At 37.9% G+C, this 21,348-nt stretch overlaps 1 protein-coding gene across 2 annotated transcripts in view; it reads right to left on the reverse strand.

The window, feature by feature from the left end:
• Positions 1-21,348, reverse strand: part of RALA (RAS like proto-oncogene A) — a 73,244-nt gene that overhangs the window by 40,568 nt on the left and 11,328 nt on the right. The gene's annotated exons all lie outside the window — the stretch shown is intronic.

Consider the following 21,348-nt stretch of genomic DNA (forward strand, 5'->3'; position numbering starts at 1 on the left):
CAACCCCAGCCCCCACCACCCCACTGGTGCTCTTAGGAGGTGTGTAGTAATGGCCTCATCAGGTAACACACTCCTTTTTGAGAGGTGACTCTTCTGCCTCCCCTTGAGTAGGTCCAGTATTTGATGAAACCCATAAAAGCAGGAGCTACCTGATCTGCCCCTCCTCTTTTCTGGGATGCACTTTACATGGGACTGTGACTTCCAAGGAGATTTGTCTGCCATTTGCTGAGCTTTTTTTTTTTTTTAAGCTAATTTCTAACTTCTTTCACTGATAAATGAAGAAAAGTATTACATCCTTTGAGATATGTCTAATGGATTGAGTTTATAATTTTAAAAAATATTCTTCCCCTTTCAAAAAGAAAATGAGAGGCGCCTGGCTGGCTCAGTGGGTAGAGCATGCGACTCTTGATCTCAGGGTTGTAAGATCAAGTCTCATGTTGGGTATAGAGAGTACTTATAATCAGAAAGAAAAGGAAAGGAAAAGGAAAAGGAAAAGGAAAAGGAAAAGGAAAAGGAAAAGGAAAAGGAAAAGGAAAAGAAAGAAAGAAGGAAAGATGGGAGAAAATGTTTCAAATTTAAAACAAAATACTGAGGAAAAGACAAAGGCAAATTCTGGCTCACTGGCAGGTTCTAATGATTTTTTCTGGTAAAAAGTGAATGGAGGTGCCTGGGTGGCTCAGTCAACTGAATGTCCAACTCTTGATTTTGGTTCAGGTCATGATCCCAGGGTCATGGGACTAAGCCCCGCACTGGGCTCTGAGCTGACTGTGGAGCCTGCTTAAAATTCTCTCTCTCTCTCTCTCTCTCTCTCTCTCTCTCTCTCTCTCTCTGTCCTGTCCTCCATGCTTTCTCTCTCTTAAACAAACAAACAAACTGTCTATAAGCTCCCAGGAAAAAGAATCAAACAGATCAGGAAAAAAGGTGGTAGAGATTGAGATAATTAAATTTAAATTGCTTCTTACTCTATAAATGTACTTTTCAGCTATTTCTGAGATGACCAATTTAATGCATACCTGATACCATATTAAATCAGTGGTGAGAAAAGTTCTTGATCCATACAACTTGATCAAAACATTTTCAATGAAAACATTGTGGCCTAACAGGGTGATGTGAAATGTGTGCATAAGGGTAAAGAAAGCTGTTTACACAGAACCTCTTCTGTGCAGCATTTCCAGCCTTCCAACTGCTCTCTGGGCCTGAGTGGCTACTTCCTTGGTGGTTCCAGAGCATTCTGGACAAAAGGTCTATCAATGCATCTCACCACACTAACTATTAGGAGCTTTTCAACAGCAAAGAGCTACCCCCCCACCCCCCACCAGGTCTGTAATCCCAGTATCTAACAACAAATAACTGGTACATACACTTTCAAAAAAGAAACTAAACTCTAGAAAATGACTTTGGAGAACAAAGTAATTGGTAGTGGTAAAATCCTGAGACATTCCCCCAAGAAGAACAGGAACTCCAGTAAAGAACTGCTATGGACAGAACGGCTATGGAAGAACTGCTAAAGGAGAGTCGGCACAGGCAACAGAGTCGCGCTGCTCCCACATCTGATAATGCTATATTGTATTACTTGTAATTGCAATGTGTTATGCATTATGGACAAATTAAACCCTGGTCTCTGAAGCTAAGTTAGTTTCCCCAAGACTAATGTTCAAAAAAAGCCTCCGAAAAAAAATAAAATGGAATAGTCAGAAATAATTCTAAATTTAGCAGACACGTCATGCAATTTTCTTAATAGATTAATACAATCATGTCAATGTTACATAACATCTGACCTAAAGCAATTCAATCTTCTGATAATAAGGTCACTTACTAAGATCACTACAGCAAGTGGCAAATTTCTGCAAACATTTTTTGTTTCTTACCTTATACATGTATTATAAGATTTAGGAGTTTGGGGGGCAGTAGATGTGTTATGTTCATATATCCAACCCAAGAGGTTTATGTAAGATAAGTTTATGGTCACTGACCTATTTTTGCAAATTAACCAAGGACGTGAATATCCCAGTCCTTTTTGAGAACCTAATAAGGTTCTACAGATCCTCAACACAGAAGCCTCACCATGGCCCTATTTAAAAACAAATACAAATAGAATACACTTTATACCTGCAGTTATTACTTTTCTTGAATTTGTATGTGAATCATTAGTAAGAACTGATACTTGAAAAAAAAAGGCTATCATAATAATCATGGTTGTGCACAGAGAAATTAATGACAAGGATATTTACTGTAACATCCATAATAATTAAGTGAAGAATTAAATTATGGATAGCCACAAAATGGGATTATAAAACAATCATAAAAATGATGCTGAGTACTGAAAGGTCCTGGAATATGTTCACAAAATCTGTGAAAGCAGCTTACAAATAATATTCATGTATGAACTTTTATTTTATTTATTTATTTAACATTTATTTATTATTGAGGGACAGAGAGAGACAGAGCATGAGCATGGGCAGGGCAGAGAGAGGGGGAGACACAGAATCTGAAGCAGGCTCCAGGCTCTGAGCTGTCAGCACAAAGCCTGACGCGGGGCTCGAACTCACAAACTGCAAGGTCATGAACTGAGCTGAAGTCAGACGCTTAACCGACTGACCCACCCAGGCGTCCCTCGTGTATGAACTCTTGAAACAGATTATGTATTAGTAGAAACAGGAAAAACATCAGACTGCAAAATAAAATTTCAGAAAGAGAACTCTAAACAGGGGCGGCACATGAGAAATGTGTAATTTCCAGGACTTTTTACTTATCTGAATTCCAGTGTTCTGCCATGTTACTTTTGTGATCAGAAAAGAAAAAGCTTAGGAAAAAAGAAAAATATATTTAAACAGTGTTTTTGTGGTGGGCCTTTAATATAATCAAACTGTCACTAATTGCTGCCGTGGACAGTTACAAAAACATTGGTCACCTCCCGGCAAAGCTGGAAGTACACAACATAACACACAATTTTGTAGACATTCAAGTGAGTCTGTGTAGTTAGCCTCCAAGATGTCTCCCAACAATCTCCACCTCCTGGTATTCACACCCTTCTGTAGTGTCTTCCTGTGATGTACCAGGGCTGACCTGTTTGACCATTACAATACAGTGGAAGTGACGGCATGTCACTTCTAGGATTAGGTTATAAAAGACTAAGGTTTCTATCCTGGACACTCTCTCTCATCACTCCCTTTGGGGGGAACCATGTTGTGAGTAGTCCTGTGGACATAAGTCCATGTGGCAAGGAACCGAAGCCTCCTGCTAACAACCACATGAGTGAGACAGGAAGCCAGCCTTCTAGACCTAGCCCAGTCTCAGATGACAGGAGTTCTGGCTGACACCTTGATTGTAGCTTCATGAGAGACTGAGTCAGAACCACACAGCTAAGCTGCTTCTGATTCCTGACCCACAGAAACTGTGAGATAATAAATGTTTGTTGTTTTAAGCCAATAAGATCGTGACAATTTCTAACACAGCAATATCAGGCTATATAGTTAGCTTATACCTTTGGAGAGCAGAGTCCTTCTAAGAACCCACCTTAGGAAAAAGCACCTAGGCTATAACCCATTTTGCTCTAAATTCAAAGTTCTGATTTCCTATCCGGTCTGACCTAAACCAGAAAAGGCATCTGAATACCTTTTACAAAATATTCAGTTCCTTAGATTTGCCTTCTACTTCCCTTCTCCCACTCATATTTCATCTCCTCTTTCAGTTACTATAAGTCTAGGGTTGACAAACCCCTTCTGCAAACAGCCAGATAGCAAATATCTTAGGCTTCTCTGCAGCAACCATGCAATCCTACGGCTACAGCTTGAAAGCAGCCATAGACAACATCTAAATAAATGGGCACAGCTGCATTCCAACAAAACTTTATTTTAAAAAAACAGTCGGTAAGCTGAATTTGGCTCCAGAGCTGTGGCTTGCCAACCTGCTATAAATGAAAACTAGTAAGACCAATGTTTCCAACTCAGGCAGCAGATTCCTTTCCCTCTAGCCGACTCCATATGTTGCTCCACAAAGCCCTGGCCCCCCAACCAATGCATCAATTTTGTTCCTCTTTACTGAATATACACGTTATTTCAACTATCTTAAAAGACAAAACAGGGGCGCCTGGGTGGCGCAGTCGGTTAAGCGTCCGACTTCAGCCAGGTCACGATCTCGCGGTCCGTGAGTTCGAGCCCCGCGTCAGGCTCTGGGCTGATGGCTCGGAGCCTGGAGCCTGTTTCAGATTCTGTGTCTCCCTCTCTCTCTCTGACCCTCCCTCGTTCATGCTCTGTCTCTCTCTGTTCCAAAAATAAATAAACGTTGGAAAAAAAAAAAAAAGACAAAACAAAAACTCTCAATCCTGCTTCCATTTCTCCAGCTCAGTGTGTCTAAATCTGGTCCTCTCTTCCTCCCCTCTTAATCAGGCTTTTGTTAAGATCCTGGATTATCTTCACACTGTTAAGTCAAATCGTCAATTCTCAACCTTCATTATAGATGACCCAGATGATCACTCCCTTTTTCTTAAAATACTGTGTTTGATTTCCAGGACCCCATAATCACTTGGCTTTCCTCAAATCTCTATGGCACTCCCTTTCGATCCCCTTTGTTCTAAGTGTGGTGGGCCTCAGGGTTCAACTTGAACCTCTTTTTTCTGTCTACGTTCATTCCTTCATAACCTCACTCAGTATACTTCGATAAGAGATGCCACCCAACTTTATACCTCCAGATTTCATCTCTCTCCTGAAGGCCAGACTCCCATTCAGCTGCCTCTGACAGCTTCAGCTGGTTGCATTCCAAATTTAACTGTCCCAATTCCAAACCGTCCAAAACTAAACTCCTAATTTCACCTACCTCAACCTGCCTCTCTCTCAGTTTTTCCTTTATCTTAGTAAACAGCAAACCCATTCTTTGAGTTGCTCAGGCCATACGAGTCATTTTTGCCTCCTCTTTCATAGCCCACATCTGATCTCCTGGCAAATCTGTAAGCTCTACCCTCAAAATGTATCTACTCCTGAGAAGAATTTCCATGTTACTCTGAATAACAATAACAGTCTTACAATGAAATGTAAGGTCCTAAGTTATCTTACCAGTCCTTCTACTACTAGAAGGGAAACACACGGCTCATTCCTTCACATTATTTAGGACTCCCCTGGGTAGAATAGAAGATTCATGGGGGCAGGGAATTTTTCTTTGTTTCCTGTTTGTTACATCTCCATTATTTTATATAGTGCACAACACATAGTAGATACCTAATATTTGTTGAATAAATGAGTTAACTGTGAGAAGAGGCAAAAAATACTTTCTAAGGCAATAGAAAACTTATTGGTAAAATAAATTGTATGTTAATTTTTTTTCTCACTTCCTACTTTCAAAGTATTATTTAAACATAATCAAAGCCCCTGGTAACTTATGGCAGAAAGAAGACTAGCAATGAGTCAGCGGTCCTAGGTTGTGCCACATACTACTAGCCTTTAGAGACTTCAGTTTTTCTTTAATGACTGCACAAGGAGCCTTGGACCCTTTAAAACCAGTAAACATACAAAATTTTGCATCTGACTTCAGAGACTTATACAATGACAGATACTTTCCAAACCCACAGGCATTTGACCACAGCCTCTATAAAGGTGTGTTGACAGGGAAGTCTAACTTCCTGGAAAAAAATGTCCTGCTATACAGAAGTGTCAGAGTAGCTGATAAGCTGGTGACACAGAAGTGAAACAAACACTTATTAAAGGGCTGAAAATGTCCAAGGCTTTATGTTAGATACAATTAACACTGGAAAGTAGATAGGAATTTTCTTTGTTTAGATTTTTGTAATAGACCGTGTAAAAGAGCCCCCAAAATTATGTAGCATGTCCAAGGTCACACAACTAATAAATGGCTAAGCTAAAATTCAAATACAGGTCTATGAAATCCCAACCTACACTATTCCTAATGTATCATACACCAAAAGTTTTGGTTTACAAGGACACATATCTGGGATGGCAACAGAAACTGATGGAATGTTTTGATCAGAGAGACAACTAACTGGGCTCTACCTCTAGCATATTTACAAAAATTATCTTCCTAGCTGAGTCATAGGTCACTATGAAGGATAATTCCAGAGTTCCCAGAATAAGTGCCATAAGGGCAGAGGTTATGTAGACTTCCTACTGGGAAGAATCCACTCCTAAACAAATAGGGATGCTCAGTTATATTTCTTCATAAAAACTAATAAATACTCCTACTTATTTTTCAAGGAAAGGAAGCTAAAATTTGTGGATGAATGCCCACCGTGTTCTAATATTTTGTAGTATTTATTATAATGACCCTGTAAGGAAGGCAGGCATCAAATAGATGCAAAATACTAGACTCAAAAGACTGTGGAAGATAGTACAAATCTTTGATATTAACAAGCTGATGTAAACAGAGCCCATCTGTTTCCAAGTGCTACTGCTCAGATCTATCTACTTGGATATTCACAACAACTCAAACTCAAAATCATGATGTTCTTCCTCCTATATTCCCCTTCTCAATGAATGGTATCCTCATCCACTCAGGCTCAGGAACCCACACCAGAAACTTCCGTTATTCTTTTTTCTTTTTTCTTTTTTTTTTTTTTCTTTTCAGAATATAAGACTTTATTATCCTCTTCAACTTAAGGTAGAACTACATCACACATCAGATGAGTTTCTTTGCAAGATTACAGGTCTCAAGAATTTTCCATTCTACTTCCTTACCGTTTTCTCCAGTTTTCTAAACACATAATGTATTAAATAGGATTACATGTGGCTATTACAGCATGACTTAAACAAGAGGAAAGGTATTTCTCCCTCACACAAAAGGCCGGAGGTAGAAACTTCCGTTATTCTTGATGCCTCTCCTTAACTTTTCATGTGCAATTAATCACTCAAGCCCTACACATTCTACCTCCTCAGCATTTCAAATGTATCTGCTTTTCTTAATTCCCCTGATCCAATTCAGGACATTATCGTATTGGCCTGAGTTGTTCTAAGAGTCGTATTATCCTCGCCTGATAGCCTGACCCCTTCCAATGCATTCTCTAGAATATCGATCTTGAGAGCACCCCAGGATGAATATAAAATGAACCACTGGAATATGGGAAAAATCAGAACTTGTATTTACATGTGTTTCTAATGTTAGAAAATGAGAAATTAAGCTTTACTAATAGCCAGCATACTGACTGACACTGGCATCCTCGCTGGGTCTCTGTCAAGTGGGGAAGGTCTATGTGGGGTTTGAGAGGTAGGCCCTGAGGGAAGACTGAGCAACCCAAGAGAGGTGGAGAGTAATGCTCTCACAGCTGTTCACTGTCGGGATATCAGAGTGTGTTTTTTAGTTTACATGACCCAGGTAGGTATGTGTAAAAATTATTCTCTACGTTTTACCTAAAACATCTTTACAAGACAGATAATTTAATAAGCTTCCTGAAAAGAAATAATGAATTGAAAAGATTCGTGCAAGTGCAGGTGAACAAGAAGACAACGGCAGGGCTTTAACTCATTTTCACTTCTAGTCTAAGCTCTTCATCAGTTTCATGGAAGAAAACGATGGCAAAGTAAATCAGATCTGAGAAGGCCAAACTAAAATGGAGGACTGAAATGGCAATATGCATTTATGTATGTAATTCTGTTAGGTTTAGGTCTGGCCTCTGACAGAAAACCCAAAACATCGGTTAAAAATAAACCTTAATTTCCATGATGATAGAAGTATACAGAGACAGGCAATCCAGGACTGACAACGTTGCTCCAAAATTATCTAACAACCAGCATGCTTCCAGTATTTTAGGGGGCAGCTGCACCCATGGTACAGAGGATTCCCAGTCATTACAAATAAGTTTAAGGTATGCAACCCTCTCTACTTTAAGAGCCCTTCCTGGAGTTTCACAAATCATTTCTGCTTGATCTCACTGGCCAGAAATTAGTCACCTGGCCACACAGTTAACTGTAAGGGAGACTGGCATTTGTAGTCTTTATCTGGGAGTTTCATTTACAAAAGAAGGGGAACACTGAGATAAGCTGTCTCCAACACTTGGTATAAACGATAAACCTCATGCTGTTCCTCATTAACCAAGATTTAGCCACAGTATCAAAATACAAAAAACAAAAAAGATATGAATAATGAAGTCCCCCCATCCACTGTAAATATGGTGCAAACTGATGTGAGGCAAAATCTGAACTGAATAGACTAGAGACTATTTGTACTATTGATTTACTTAGTGTGAATAGTCGTACATTTTGCTGCAGAAATAGTATTTCATTAAAGGGTATTACACCAAATTATGAAATACTTAGTATATGCATAAAATTATCTTTCTTAAGTTCTAAGAATTCTAAAGCCTAAAACACATTCATTTTAGATAAAAGAATTATGGAATGGTAGTATGAAACAATTAGAATTATTAAGGTATTTAGAAACTAAGTGAGGGGCACCTGGGTGGCTCAGTTGGTTAAGTGTCCAACTTCGGCTCGGGTCACGATCTCGCAGTTTGTGAGTTCAAGCCCCACAATCAGCTCCACACTGTCAGTGCCGAGCCTGCTTGGGATTTTCTTTCTCTCCCTCTCTGTCTCTCCCCCACTTGTGTGTGCTTTCTCTCTCTCAAAATAAATGAATAAACTTTAAAAAACAAAACACACAAACAAAACTATGTGTCTGGAACAAGAAAGCCTCCATGTTTTTTAGTCCTCTTTAAATTAATGTTATACTGCAGCAAAACTTTATATAATTACTCTGAACTTAACGATAAATGTTCACAAGCATCCATTAAGGCATTCCTATTAATAGTGAAATCTACATTATATTCTATTAACACTTGTTCTTCCTGTCATGCCAAAATGTCTAAAATAACACAGAAAACAAAAGGTCAAATTAAAATGCACTTGCAACAAATACTGGAAAACATACAGGTTTTTGGCTAACAAGAAGAATAAGATTCTTGGACAGGTAGATTAAGGTGCAAATGTTTCTAACATGTCAGTTAAAGTATTTTCTAGATTCTAAAATAGCAGCACACAAGAGCTGCTTTTTATTTGCTAAAAGAGCAAGGGGTCTCAGAGAAGGTTATCTCCAAAAGTAAATTGCTTCTTTCATAAAAACAGTGTGTTACATGGAAAAACAATGTAAATATACCACTGACGGAGCTATGTGGATGAATAAGAGATTCTAGGGTAAGCACACACAAGTAGCACTGCTCTGAAATTTATTCTCTGCATAATTTACAGCTAACATAACAAAACTGAAACTGGAAATGCACAAAATGCTATGTTATTAACATGGTTCATTTTATAAAAATAAGACCCTAAACATACAGAGAAGGATGGGGACCACATCCCCACTCATTTTGTAATATCAACATAATCTTGATATGAAAACCTGAAAAGAAAGAAAAACACAGGCCAATCTCTCATAAACACAAATGGGAAAATATTAAAAATATACAATGGTTGGGGCTCCTGGGTGGCTTAGTCGGTTAAGCGTCCGACTTCAGCTCAGGTCATGATCTCATGGTTTGTGAGTTCGAGTCCCGCATCAGGCTCTGTGCTGACAGCTTGGAGCCTGGAGCCTGCTTCAGATTCTGTGTCTCCTTCTCTCTCTGCCCCTCCTGAACTTGTGCTCTGTCTCTCTATGTCTCTCAAAACATAAATGTCAAAAAAATTAAAAAAAAATACAATGGTACATTTAAAAAAAATCATGATCCAGCTGGATTTGAGGAATACAAGGTTCCACTAACAAACTGATGTAATTCACAAAAGGGGAGAAAAATCACACTATTATCTCAACAGATGCAAAAAAGTCAGACAAAAATGCAACATTCATTCACGAGAAAAGCCTTAGCAAATTAGAAAAAGGAGGAAACCTCTTTATACTGATAAATAATTTTTACAAAAACTTAACAGGTAAAATAGGAAATGTCTTCCCCATGAGCTGAAGGATAAGACAAAACTGCTTCCTATCATCACTTCCAGTCAGTAAAGTCCTGGAAATTCTAGTCAGTACAATAAAGCAAGCACAGAAATAAAAGGCAAAGGACTGGATAGGAAGAAGCAAAACAGATTACTCACAGGCAACATTGCAAAAGAATTAAATTATCAATATTAACAAGTGAATTTAGCAAAACTGTTGAAAATCTGATCCTAACTTAGAACATTCTATTTCTGTATTTTAAAAGTAATTACGGATCAAAGTCCTAATGTAAGACCTAAAATAATAAAACTCTTGGAAGAAACACAGGACAAAAACTTCACAATACTGAATTTGGTAATGGTTTCTTGGATCTGACACCAAAGGCACTGGTAACAAAAGAAAAATGGACACACTGGACATCATGAAAATTAGAAAATTTTGTGCATCAAAAGATTCTATCAACAGAGTAAAAAGGCCACCCACTGAAAAGGAGAAAATACTTGCAAATCATATATGTGATAAGGGATTGATACCTAGAATATACAGAGAACTCCTATAACTCAACAACAAAAAAACAACCTAGTTTAAAAATGGGCAAAGGACTTGAACAGACATTTCTTCACAGAAGATAAACAAATGGCTGACAAGCATATGAAAAAAATACTCAACATCACTAATTATTAGGGAAATGCAAATCAAAACTACAGTGAGATACCATCTCACACCAATTAGGATGACCACTATCAAAAATACCAGAAAACAAGTGTTGACAAAGATATGGAGAAATCAGAACGCTTGTGCACTGCTGGTGGGAATATAGAATGGCACAGCCATTGTACAAAACAGTATGGTAGTTCCCCCCAAAATGAAAACTAGACTTATCACACAATCCAGCAATTCCACTTCTTGGTTTATACCCAAAAGAATTGAAAGCAGGGTCTTGAGATATTCATAGCAGCATTATTCACAACAGCTAAAGCATGGAAGCAACCTAAGCATCCATGGGTAGATGAATCAGCAAAACTTGGTATGTATGTATGTGTGTATATATACATATATATATGTGTGTGTATATATATGTGTGTGTGTGTACATACACACATATATATATATATATATATATATACACACACACAATGGAATATTATTATTCAGGCTTAAAAAGCAAATAAATTTTTAAGTTTATTTATTTTGAGAGAGAAAGAGCACACACATGCACAAGCAGGGAAGGGGCAGAAAGGGAAGAGAGAATTCCAAGCAGGGACCCAGGAATCACTGTCAGGAACCCAGGAACCATGAGATCATGACCTGATCTGAAATCAAGAGTCGGATTTCGCTTAACTGACGGAACCACCCAGGTGCTTCCGAAACAGCAAATAAGTTCTGACACATGCTACAACATCAGTGAACCTTGAGGACACTGTGCAAAGCCAAGTAAGCTAACACAAGAAGGCAAATACTGTAAGATGCCACTTATATGAGGTACTTAGAGTAGTCAATACAACAAGATGGAAAGTATACTGGTGGTTACTAGGGACTATGGGGAGAGAAGAACGTGAAGTTATTATTTATTCAATACAGAGTTTCAGTTCACAAGATGAAAAGAGTTATGGGGATGAATGGTGGTGATGGTTGTATAACAATGTGAATGTGTTTGGGGCGCCTGGGTGGCTCAGTCGGTTAAGCGGCCGACTTCAGCTCAGGTCATGATCTCGCGGTCCGTGAGTTCAGGCCCCGCGTCGGGCTCTGTGCTGACAGCTCAGAGCCTGGAGCCTGTTTCGGATTCTGTGTCTCCCTCTCTCTGACCCTCCCCCCTTCATGCTCTGTCTCTCTCTGTCTCAAAAATAAAACGTTAAAAAAAAAATTTAAAAATAAATAAATAAAAACAATGTGAATGTGTTTAACACTGCTAAACTATACAATTAAAACGTTTAAGATGGTAATAAATGGCATATGTATTTTGCCACAAAAAAGGAAACAATAGAATGAGAATAAAAACTTAAAAATATATCTGACTGTGTTAGTTGCCTGTTACTGCACAAACTACCCTAAAACTTAGTGACTTAAAATAACAAACATTTATTATCCTACAGTTTGAGCAGCCTAGGTAGTTGGTTCCAGCTTGGGCTCTCATGAGGCTACAATCAAGATGATGTTAAGCTGTAGTCATCTAAAGGCTTAAACATTGGAGGAGCTGCTTCTAAGATAGCTCATTCACATCACTGTTGTGGCAGAAAGCCTCTGAGTTCTTCACTACCTGGGCCTCTCCATTGGGCTACTTAAATGTTCTCTTAACATGACTTCTGCTTTCTCCAGATGAGAGAAAGCAAGCAAGGCAGAAGCCAAAATATCTCTCATGACCTAGTCTTGGAAGTCACACAATGTCATTTGGTCAGCCCTATTCAGTGTGAAAGGGAACCATATACCAAGAGGCAAAATTGTGGTGCACAATTTGGAGAATGGCGACCACAAGGAACTTTGTATGGGAAACTATAAAACACTGATGAGAAAATTTGAAGAAGACCTAAAGAATGCTTTAGTTCAGGTTTATGGATTAGAACACTCATTGTAAAAAAAAAAAAAAAAAAAGCCACTCCTCCTCAAATTTATTTATAGATTTAATGCAATCCCAATAAAAATCACAGCAGGTTTTTTGGTGAAAATTGGCAGTTGCTTTTAAAATTTGTATGGAAACAATAACACCAACAACATCCAAGATGACTGTGAAGAACAACCACCAAAGTATGCAGTGATTGGCAAGCTAGGCTGTTTGGGTGTTCTTCTGTAATAAACTTATTTTACTTACTTTTAATGATATGTATTTCTTAAATGTTGAAACAATCTAAAATTTATAGAAAAGGTATGAGTACAATACAGAAAGATGTTTCCCTGAACCATTTAAGAATAAGTTGCTGGTATGCTGCTTCATCTCACCTGAACACTCTGAGCTTATTTCCAACAAACAAGGACAATCCCCGAAAATCACAATACAGTCATTACCATAGGGATATGAACATTAACACAGTCCTATCTTGGAATCCTCAGACCCCATCCACGATTCTGCACTGGCTTAGAATCATTTGTTGCCTTTGGTTGCTGCATCTCGTTGGCCTCCTTCGGTCTGGCATGATTTCTCATACTGTGACTTTCATGAACTTGACAATTTTGAAGATTACTAACCAATTATTTTATAGAACGTCTCTTAAAACTGATTTTTGTCTGATGCTTAGATTCAAGTTATGCATCTTCCACAAGAACAACACAAAAGTGATGCTGTTTCTTCTGTCTGCATTTCTTTTTAAAAGACTCTATTTATTTTTTAAAAATATTTATTTAAGTAATCTCTACACCTAACGTGGGGCTCGAACTCATGACCTCAAGATCAACAGTCACTTGCTCTTCCGACTGAGCCTGCCAGGCACCCCAACAGACTATTTTTTAGGGCAGTTTTAGGTTTATGACAAAATAACTTATTTTTGTAAATAAAGTTTTATTGGGATCTAGTCATCCCCATCTGTTTACGTATGGACGATGGCTGCTGTCTATTACAACAGCTGAGGTGAGTGGGTGTAACAGAGACCACATGGCCTGCAAAGCCTATATTTAATATTTTGGCCCTATGAGAAAACCTTTGCTGACTCCTACTCTACTAACTGTCAAGACTTCTTAGAAAGCTACAGTAATTAAGACAGTGTGATATTAGTGAATGGATACACCAGGAGTTGGCAAGCTTTTACTGTCATGAATGTAAATGTGCCCACTTTAAAAGATAACCTCACCTGAACACCAACTTGAAAATTAATTTCTAACCTGTTTAAATCTATAGTTTCATTAGATTTTGAAAACATGTATTACAAATACACACAAAAAAGGAAACACATTGATGAGTCTGTAAGGACTGACATCAGAGAAAATGGAAATTAGCAAGATATTTCATTAAACATCTGTCCTTAATTGTTAGATAAAATTAACTTAGGACTATCATTAAGTCAACACAACTAACAACATCATTCTCCCATTTTTTATCTGTATCTTTATGAGGCATCTATTTCAAATGTGACAAGCATTAAAATGAATATAAAACAGACTGCACCTAAAACCAAGCCTTTGAATCACCATTTTACAAAGTGTTAACTTTCACTAGAATGAAGATCATGTGAACAGAGATTTTTTTTTTTTTTTGTATATATTATGGTCTACTATATCTCCCAGCACCTGTAAGAGGGCCAAATAGTAGTTGTTTTTTTACTTATTTTTTCCAGCTTCATTTAGGTAAAATTGACAAATAGAAATTTTATACAACATGATGATTTAATATACTATTTATCTGGCATGTGAATGATACAAGACCTGCAAAAGTTATAATAAAGCACAGTTGATTACACTGCTTTCACTAAACAATGCTTTTGTGCCAACAAAAATTTTTATTCTATTAATAAAATTTTAAATTTAAAATAGCTTATATAACTTATTTTCTAACGTTATTTTCTAACTTATATTTTATGATTTATAATGTATATTGTATAACTGCACAGCAGTACATGTATGTGATTTAAAAGTAAATATACACATGGGAGCTTCTAGAATTCTGTAGTGATGGGGCACGTGATCAAAAAGAGATAATTCCCCCGTGGCAGAGGTACTCAAAACCTAACTAGTTAATGACTAGGAAAGAACAAATTTGAGAGTATACATTTGGAAACTTCTAGAGAACTTAAGAGTAATTTTATGTCTAGAGAACTTAAGAGTAATTCAATCTAACTTTTATTTTTTAATGAGTTCATTTGGTTGTTTTTTCTGAGAGAGCATACATGCAAGCAGTGTAGAAGTGGAGGGGGGAGAGGGAGAGGGAGAGGGAGAGGGAGAGGGAGAGGGAGAGGGAGAGGGAGAGGGAGGGAGGGAGGGAGGGAGGGAGGGAGAGAAAGAGAGAAAGAGGGAGAGGGAGAGGGAGAGGGAGAGGGGGAGAGAGAGAGAGAGAGAGAGAGAGAGAGAGAGAGAGAGAGAATCTTAAGCAGGTTCCACATTCAGTGCAGGCCCGGACGCAGGGCTCAATCCATAACCCTGGGATGATGACCTGAGCCAAAATCAAGAGTCTCACACTCAACTGACTGAGCTATCCAGGCACCCTGTCAATCTAACTTTTAAAATGGGCTTGCTTTCTGTTTTGAAATTTTCATTTTCCTAGTAATTCATCTGTATTGTATTTTATAAACATACATATGTAAATATGTGTGATACATATTGAAAATTTTTATAACGGTTCTTCACCAAAGATAATTTCAGAAGCACTGCCATAGAGAATAATCAAAATGCAAATCTGATCATAATGCTTCCTAAATTCTTTTGATGGGCCCCAAGGGCCTGTGACGAGGAGCCTTATGATCTCTCTACAACCCTCCCAACCCTCTCCCTCTCCCTCAGGGTCTTTTTGCTTTCCCCTTCTCACCCTGCAGGAATACACCACCACACTCACTCTAAATTTGACGGCATGAATTTGATTACCTGATTGTCCTGATCCATTTCTTTTACCAAAGTCCTGCTGGTCCTCCTGGTGATCACTTGGGGAAAACTCTCCTTGTTACTTAAGCCTAGGCTGAGTGCCTGTCCTTTTATGTGTCCAGCACAGTACCTGACACACAACAGGTGCTTATTCATTCAACAAACATTTTGTTAAGCAAAACCTATGTTCATGTCACCACACCATACTGTCTCCCCCGAAATGTTCTATGCTTCTCTTAAAAACTTTTCATTCTACTGACAAATGGATGTCTATCAGCTTCAAATATTAAAGAATGAAAAAAACAGACTATAATTTCTAAAGGAAAAAACCTTCTCAAATACTATCAATCTTCCCTTTTTCACTTCATTTATGAAACATTACTGCCAACATGTCCCAGTTTTGGAATGAAGAAAACACACATTGGTAGCAACTTTCATCTCAAAATTACTTTCATATGACTGCCTTAAAAGGGAATTCTTCTTTCAAACCCTCCTGCCCCACCTTCCACACTGTAACAGAAACTTGAAACATAGGTTGATTGACTAATAGATATAGCAAAAATAAACTACAAAAAGGAAACCTGCTGCTGTTTATCCTTGGCCCAAGCATTTTAATATAAGTAAAAATATTTTACACCAACAGTCAAGTTGAAAAAATGAGTCCTGAGTTCTGAACCCAAATGATATTACAATTAGTCTAGTTTTTAAGGAAAGCCATTGAAAAGTCAGAATGTATCCTACTTCTTATTCTTAATCCGTCAACATCAAGAAACAGCACAAAGTAATTTATAAGCGGGGGTTGGGCTTCTTACATTTTCACTACTGTGTCAGGTGCATTCTACACTGCGTGACAAACCATTCTTAATATGAAGTCACTAAAATTTCACTAAAAGTATAGATAAGCTTTTATTTTATAATCTTCAATGGTAGCAACGCTCTGACAAAGGATTACTACTAGGTTTTAAGCAACCAAAAAGAAGACCCCATAAATATCTGGGCACCGTATATCTTAATGTTTTTTGATTGAAGAACAAATTGTCAATATTTTCATCAAAGATTTAAAGATGTAATAAGATTAGATCCAGCCGAAGCTTATAAGAATAAAGGGCAGTAGCTATTTGATTAGTTATAGCAAAACAGCAACCAAATGAACAGCTGGGGTTTGGAAGAGGAGGAGAGGGAGGATAAACCCTACAGTAATTCTGGAGCAATATAATCTAATACTTTTATTTCCTAATCCAAAAGAAAGCAACTGTTAACTAGATAATTTCTTACATATTCACATACATTTTTATATGAAAATTTAAACTATGTTTTGCTTAGTCTAATAACAGCATTTTCTAAATATTTAATGACTGATGGCAGGGGGAGTGGACCAGAATGTGCTACCACGCAAAGGGAAGTCACGTTGTGATAAACCTTAACATCAAGGTGGGAAAACGGTGGTGGTTCAGCCAAAGTTGTAAGAAATGACAAACTCTAACTGTATAGACTACCTCCCCCACTCAATCATCAACAAGTGAATAGCCACGATTTACTGGGTGCCTTATTTTACTTAATGCTTAACATACACACATTAAAAAAATAATCATCATGGGAATTTAATGAAGAGATGATAATCGATGAGAAAACAAGCAATTTGGCCCACCAGAAGCAGTGTCCAGGCAGGATGGTATTTTAATTTTTGAGGTGTATTCAACAAAAATTTTAAACTCTGAATTGTATGTCTCACAAATTCCTCGAGGCTATTCTGAAATTCTTAGAGGCTATTATGAACCGGGGTACTTTCCCCTGGATTTAATAGCCCTAGAATGTGGAACTCTGAATTCTCCTATTGTCATTTCTAAGTCTTTCCGCCCCTTCCCTTCCTTTCAGAGCTGTCCCTCGCTGATCACTACTGCCCCTGTACTTCCCTTCAGCAGCACCCTTCACTCCTAAAAACTGTTTGGGCGCAAATTACCAGACTTATTGTAGTTAGATATAAAGTAAGAGTTCTGAAAGATGGCATAATTATTCCCGTGAGCATCAGATGAGTACCAGCCTTCAGTGCTAGGACTCTGCATTTCTACTTTGGATGTTCAAAGGTATGTTGTTTTTTTCATTTGTTTTTAAACTTTACTTCCTGATTCTTAATAGTGCAGCCTTTAAGTTTCCTCACCTTCCACCTCATATGGTTAAATCTGGACGATTAAATGGAAATAAGGAATCTGAAATTGTTTAGGGTCAGGGACTGGCCAAAGAAGGAAATGTATAGATTCTAGTTTCCTCCTTCTTTTTTAAGTGTTTCATATTTTAAGCTGTAAAAATTGACCTCAAAAGAAGTGAATGTTACTGTATGATTTCTGGAAGCCTGTGATCAGGATAGTTAGGAACTAACTCAAGAAATGAGGGACGTATGGCCTGAACAGGCAGACACTTGGGAAGCCGGCAAAGCAGTTGTATCATTGCTATTTTCAATTATTTGAAGAAAAGTATCTGTAAAATGACTGTTCTTGATTCTGTCAACAAATGCACTATTTAGCAAGGTCTCAAAAATATGTTTGTGTACTAAGTGCTTCTTCAGAGAGCAAATCAGGAACAAAGAGAAGTCACAGGATAATACACTTCAGTTCAAAACAAGAATGAATTTTATTTTAATGTTTATTTATTTATTTGAGAGAGAGAGAGAGAGAGAGAGAATGCACAAGCAGCGGAGGGGCAAAGAGAGAGGAGGACAGAGGATCTGCACTGACAGCAGAAAGCCACATGTGGAGCTTGAACTCACAGACCGTGAGATCATGACCTGAGCTGAAGTTGGACGCCCAACCGAAAGAGCAACCCAGGCACCCCAGGAATGAATTTTTAAATGAACATATCTAAAAAATGAACATATCTAAAAAAACCCAGATCTCCACAAGATCACTACAGTAAGTGTTTAAGCAATGGCTAGTGGCTGGGTAGTTTTGAGGGGATTTTTGTAAATAGTGGAAGAATACATTAGAAAACCTTTCAAGGTACGCTCTTTTAATTCTATGAGAAATGATACGTCTTAGACAGACAGCCTCAAACCACGAGTTCTCAATTCTGCATTTAATTTTCATACTGAAAACAAATCCTAAGGAGTACTGGAAGAGCACAGAAGCAACACAACAGGGACACGGTATCCAGTTATTTGTTCAACTTCATGATGGTATTTATATAGCAGTTATAGCTATTAAAGACTTTAGATAAGAAACACTTTCAGTGATAACAGTTATTTCCTTTTAGAGCAGGAAAATCACAACTTCATCAACAGTGTCTTCACCATCACCATGCACATCACACACCCAATGTCACGAAAAGGAACTGGGAACTATCCTGACTTTAAAAAAAAAAAAAAAATCACTTCAAAGATGAATCATTCAACATATGGACACTGACAGAGCTTGAGAATCCAAGTAAATGAAAGAGAGGAAGGAAACTAATTATAAAAAAAATTGATTTCAGCAATCTGTAGGAATGTAGGCACTCTGAGACAGTTGGATATAACCCCGCCTCAGAGAGCTAAAGAAAACTACATAAAAGAACTCTCAAAAGAAGTATAGAAAAATCAGCCACAATTACCAAGTTGTTATTACTGCTAACGTCGCTTGCCTCTCACCTCAGTGGGAGGGGGAAAGGGGTATGCAGAATGCAAAGCAAACATCACATGAGTTTGTTTAGGTAAGAAAAAGTACTACTAGTAAAGGCTAACTTAGTGTTAAAATTAATCAGATAACAAATGTGGTTTTTTCCCAAAACTCCAGGTATCAACTTTCTACTCATTACTTTTGGTTTAATTTCATAAAAGTGGGCAAAAAATGACCCCAACACCCCTGAAGAAGCAGACGTAGATAGAGTCTGTCTGCCCAGCACCTCTTTCTAGAGGGAACTACTCCCTCCTTCCCGCGTTACAACAGGACTGCGAATCTGGATGCTCCACATCTCTCAAAAGCAAAAAGCAGGGCAAGCGACCTAACTTGGCCAGAGTACTCCATTCTTGGGCCAGGGGGAAAGACTGGCTCTTTCTGCTGAGCTGGGAAGAACTGAATCTGGAGACGAAAGTGGCCACATGTGAAGAGTCAGCCAAAAGAATGAAAAAAGAAGCAGAGCTGAAGAAGCGAGAGAAAAGCACTAAAAGTCTGTTTTGCTGAAGAGTCTAAACTGGATTTCTGACTCTTACAACTGAAAGAGCCCTAATACCCATAGTGTGTGTCTATTTGCTTCTCGTGGTTCAGAAGGAAGTTTCTCACTGCTTAACTGCAGAACGAAGATGACAGTGACTATCACTGTCTTTAACTGTTTATTCTACTTCTGTACTAGCTAGACACATGAAAGAATTAAGAAAAGATCTAGCTCTTATTCCAATTGTCTAGAAAAGCCCCACAGCAAATGAGAAAAATTAAGCAAGGTTCATGGTTAACATCATTACCAAAATAAAACCCTTAGCATTCTCTGGCAGAAAGTCTTTGCAATTCAAAAATCTATGAAGGATTTGTATCTGGAACACACAAAGAACTCACAATTCAATAACAAGATAACCTGTTTAAAAAATAGGAAAAAGATTTGAGAGGACATTCCACCAAAGAAAATTTGTGAATGGCTAATACATGAAAAGGTGCTCGACACCATTAGTCATTAGGGAAATGCAAAAAAACCCCTCACGAGATACAGTTTTATACCCACTAGACTGGCCATAATAATTTCTAAAAAGACTAATCTAATAACCATTCTTAAAAGTGTAGAAAAATGAGGGGCCCCTGGGTGGCTCAGTCGGTTAAGTGTCCAATTTCAGCTCAGGTCATGATCTCACGGTTCTTGAGTTCGAGCCCCGCGTCAGGCTCTGTGTGAACAGCTCGGAGCCTGGAGCCTGCTTCAGATTCTGTGTCTCCCTCTCTGTCTGCCCCTCCTCCATTCATTTTCTCTCTCTCTCTCTCTCTCTCTCTCTCTCTCTTTCAAAAATAAACATTAAAAAAAATTTTCTTTTTAAAGTGCAGAGAAATGGGAACTCTCAAACATTGCTGGTGGGAATGCAAAATAATGTGAGACCACTTTGGAAAACAGTTTAGCACCTCCTTAAAAGGTTAAACATAAATGTACCATACAACTGAGCATTTCTACTCCTAGGTGTATAAAGGAGAAATAAAAACATATGTCCACACAAAGGCTTGTACATGAATGTTCATAGCAGAATTATTCGTAACAACCAAAAAAGGGAAACAATCCAAATGTTCATCAACTGGTAAGTGGATAGCAAAATGTGGTGAATCTATTGAATGGAATACTTACCTACTATTCACCAATAAAAAGAAAAGAATTAGTGACACATGCCACAAAATGATGAGCCAGAAAAAAATTATGCTAAGTAAAAAAAACCCAAAGATTACTCATGGTATGATTCCACTTACAGTAATGTCCAGAAAAGGCAAATCTGTGGAGATAGAATGTAAGTTACTGGTTGCCTGGGGCTGGAGGTAGGGATGGGGATTAACTACAAATGGGCAAAGGGATTTTATTGAAGTGATAAAAATGTTTAAAAACTGGATATTGGTGATGGTTACACAACCAGTTACCAAAAATGACTGTAACTTAAATGGGTGAATTTTATGATATGTAAATTGTATCTCAAAAAAGTTAATTAGAAAAAATGAAATAGGGACTAAGGAAGACATAATAAGCCAACAGATCAGAGGAAAAACAGCTATTTAAAGACAATTGGTGGCAACTAGAGAAATCTGAATCTGGGCTACATAGTAGATGATGTTATGGAATTATTACTTATGTGTTAAACAACAGTATTATGATGATACAGGAGAATGTCTTTATTCTCAGAAGACGTAAGATGAAGTACACAGAGGTGAAGTTTCATGAGGTCTCCAACTTCTTTCAAAGTAGAGAAAAATAAAAGCATCTATACTTAGAAAGATAAAGTAAACAGGGCAAAATAATAATCGGTAATCGGTGAAGAGAGGATGATTGGGAAAT

This window comes from Prionailurus viverrinus, chromosome A2, assembly GCF_022837055.1.
Source record: "Prionailurus viverrinus isolate Anna chromosome A2, UM_Priviv_1.0, whole genome shotgun sequence".
Lineage (NCBI taxonomy): Eukaryota > Metazoa > Chordata > Mammalia > Carnivora > Felidae > Prionailurus > Prionailurus viverrinus.